Below are 4,240 nucleotides of genomic sequence, written 5' to 3'. Positions count from 1 at the left end.
ATGTGTGTGTGCACATGTGTATATAAACCATTATATATTTGTGAACTATGGTAACGTTAGAGCCATGAATTAATATAATTCGTATTTAAGAATCTGTATATATAAATCCACATAAGCACCAATGTATGTTTTGGTGTACTAAGATATTTTCTTTGGTGGGTAGAAGGTTGGAGCATATAAATTTTTGAATATTTTTAATGGAGTTCTCTATAATTTCAACTGTTACTTTTTTGTAAATCAAATATAAGTGTAATTTGTGTATCAAAATTTTACAACTGAATTCATGTACTTTTGGATTTTTTTTCACATTTTAAACACTTCTAAGAATCATCTGGAAATTCAGGGTAGAGGCAGTACATGAACTTCATACGGTGTTCTGTTTTAAGAGTCCTTAAGAAACACTTAGACATTCCTAGGCAGTATGCCATTATCCATTTGAGTTAAATTAACTAAATATGTAAGATTCATTACTCAGAAATATTTCCTTGCCTCTCCTCTGCATTTTTCTGCATGTTTTAGTCACTATTCTGAGTCATTTGATGTTAGTTAGGGTCCTTTCTCAAGAATGCTCTTCATCTTGAATGTTTTAGTTGGACTGTCTCCAAGTAGTACAATCTACAGGTGTCTTTCTCTCACTCTGCAGTGTTTTGAGGCAGGAGTCTAGAGTTCCAGTTCATTTGTCTCAGGACTCGGTTTTTTCCTGCCATTTTCCAATCTTGAAGATTAGAAATATGATGGCAGTTTTAATCGTTTCATTTTGCTAAATAATTTAATTTTCCTTCATGAAAGTTTTAAATATTTTTCTTCTATTTCTTTGTATTTCACGATTTTACCACAAAATTTGCGATAGAATGTACCTAAAACTTAATCAGTACTTTTCCTCTGCTGGCTCAAAATTTTGGTTCAGGGAAATATTTCCGTAGTAATAATTTTATTTTCATTATCCCTAACCCTTTTATTTTCCTCTCTAGGATTCCTATTTTTTATGTGTTTTCGTTATCTATTTGCTGCATAACATTATCATAAAATTAGCAGCTTAAAAGAGTACACGTTTATTATCTCAGTTTCTGTGGGTAAGAAATCAGAGCACAGCTTAGCTGGATCCTATGCTCCAAGCTTTCAAAGCCTGTAGTCAAAATGTTGACCAGGTCTTTGGTTTCATCAGAGGCTCAATTGGGGAAGGATCTGCTTTCCAGTTCATCTGATTGTTGACAGTGTTCCTAGTGGGATTTCAAAGCCCTTTGCTACATGGATTTATCTATATGGCAGCTCACAATATGATAGGTTGTTTCTCTGAAGCCAGCCATGGAGAAGTCAGTCTTAGAAGACAGGTTGCAGTTTTAAGTAATATTATCACACAGGTAATCACAAACATCCTGTAACCTTTGCTGTATTCTACTGCTTGGAAGCAAGTCACGGGTCCCACTCACACTCAAGGTGATAGGATCACAAGATGCATGAACACCACTGAGCAAGGATCATGGTAGTGGCCTCAGAGTCTGTCCATCACAGTACGATATGTCCCCTGAATCTATTCTCCAAGGCTCTGATCTTTTCCAGCATAAGATCTATCACTTTCAAGCTTTGTTTTATGCTTTGAAACATCTCTCTTCTTTGGACTCCAAGCAGGCTGAGACACACATTTTACCAATTTGTATGTAATTATCCCATTTAATTCTCATATAATCTCATGTATTAGGTATTATTATTATCTTCACTTTAGAGATGAGGAAATTAAGATGCAGAGACGCATAGGTAAGTAGAAGAAGTCATATAAAACAAGAAAAAAACACAGATGAATTCTATTGCCACTACTATTGAATATTTAGCATTTTACTGACATTTTAGCAGTGGTAAAAAATAAATAAAATTAAGTAGTTGGTACAAATAGTGGGAAGAAAATGACAGAAATTTTTATTTTTTTATATTTAAGTCATTGTCTATATAGGAAATATTAATATAAGAAAATCAATTGAATTATTATTAGTATTGATAAGATCATTAATGGGAAATGATACAAGTAAACATCAATAATACTTGTTTATATGCTAACAAAAAAGTTCAAATATAATGGAAAAATTATTCCATCATACAAGCAAAAATTATTTAAAATATCTAGAAATTAATTTAAATAGAAATGTTCAGGATTCATATAAAGCAGATTACCAAACTCTGCTAAAGGCATAAAACATCCACCTAAATAAGTAGAAAACAAAATAATTTTGTCTATTGGAAAAACTTGGCAAGATAAAAATTTTATGCAGAGTTCTTTATAAATTCATTCTGATTCCAATCAATACCCTCAAGGGTATTGTGCTTGGAATTCAACAAAACTATTTTAAAGATCTTTGGTAAGAATCAGTTTAGCTATAAACTTTTTATGAGTAATGACAGAAAATTGTTTGCACTACCCCCTGAGTCTATAAAAGCCAAAAAATGTATAATACTAGCATAAAATCAATCAAAAGCACAAAATAAAAAATACATACACGAATGGTTGTACTTGATTGTAATTTAGCGTGCATTCTGTGCAGACACTGCAACCTCAGGGACAAATAATACCCCAGCCCCAGTCCTAGTGAGATGATTATTCTGAAGGCACCAGGGTGAAGCAAGAGTGAAGTCAAGGGCAGAAAATTTAAGAAGGGACTCTCAGTGCAGTTCAAGAGCCAATCCTGTATGTGCATGACTCTGGGAGTGAGTGCCTCCTTAAATTTTGCAGCCAAAGTGCCTCTCTTATCTAATCCTAGTCCAGGGCTAAGGACCACTCCCCTTAAAGGAATTGCTTAGACCACTACAAGTAGCCTCACTGATTTCATCAATTGACACCTAAATGATAAACCCCTGGCCACTGGACCTTAGTCATACATTTATTCTCAATGAGTTCTGTGTATTTTTGCTCCTGACTCAGCCATTCTCTCGGAAAATTGTTTACTGTGCCTTGGCAAATACAGCCCCATTATCAGCAAACTCCCCAAACATCCTCAATCTTTACGAGATTGCCCCTGTATTTGCTTGTCTTAATTGACTCTCAAAGCACAGTATCCCTTAAAGTTTAGTCAAGTCCTATACTTGTGCCTCACGACAAGAGGTAAGATTTGTATTCTTTTTTTTCTTTGAATTGCCAGATAAATAACTACAATTTTTATCAAACAGACAATTCTCCAAAACCCTGTTGCAAAAAAAAATAAAATCCCGCTCCATTTGTCTTTACCATCGCCCACTCGTTGTTGTTATCCTCCATCCTCATAGTCACACCCCTGATCCATTTAAGAAATGACTGGGTGGCTAAAAATTTTCTTCGTTTTCCAAATTCTCTCATTACCTTAAGAGACTCAACATTAATGCCCACACAGCACCCTGCTTCTCAGTTCTTGATTTTTCTCATCTTTAATGATCTTCTTTATTCTTCCTCTTCACCCTATATTCACAACATAGCCTGAATAAATTGTTTCCCAAAATTGCTCCACCTTCAATATCACTAGTCCAAATATCCTAGATTCTGACCCCAACTTGCTCTCCTTCTAGCTTGCTTCTTCAGCCACATGCTCAGACTGTTCCTTAACATCAGGGACCCTATTCCACTGATTCCTTTACTTTCTCTCAGTGTATAAGCCTTTCACTTTCTCCTCTCTGTGAAGTTCTGTGACTCATCATTTATTGAAATTTTTGAAACAAAATCCCTTGCACCCTTGTTTGTTTTAATTATTTTCATACACCAAAACTCCATCCATTGGTGAGATGGAATTTCCACACGTGAAACTGCGAAACTGAGCAATAGGTGAAATAGTTGTACATCAAGACATTCATAACCATCTACCCTCAAAAGACCTTCAAAATTGGTTCAGTTTCTAGTATAATACTTTTTTCTAATCAAAGCATGCTACCTTGATTTACAAAACCTATTTTAACGCACCACCCTTTTCTACTTTACAGAGGACAGCGAGAACAAAGGATGAGATCTTCTTTAACTTCCCAAACCCGCTTGTAATCCTATATAAATCCTAATATAGCCCATTCTTAATTTTTCGTTATATTGAACAAGGACTTCTCCAAATTAAATTCTATCACTGTGCAATTTTTCTGCATCCTATGCCCTCTCATCTTCTAGGAATCTTATATTAACTATAAGGTTCATTTTGCTGGCTATTCAACTATTCTTTCTCAACTGAATCATTACCATAAAATTTTAAACATATGCAAGTCTCTTCCATGTAATTGATTTTCAAAGTACTTTTTG

Source organism: Propithecus coquereli, unplaced genomic scaffold, assembly GCF_000956105.1.
Source record: "Propithecus coquereli isolate 6110/MARCELLA unplaced genomic scaffold, Pcoq_1.0 Scaffold37, whole genome shotgun sequence".
Classification (NCBI taxonomy): Eukaryota; Metazoa; Chordata; class Mammalia; order Primates; family Indriidae; genus Propithecus; species Propithecus coquereli.
Note: the sequence above shows the minus strand (reverse complement) of the source record.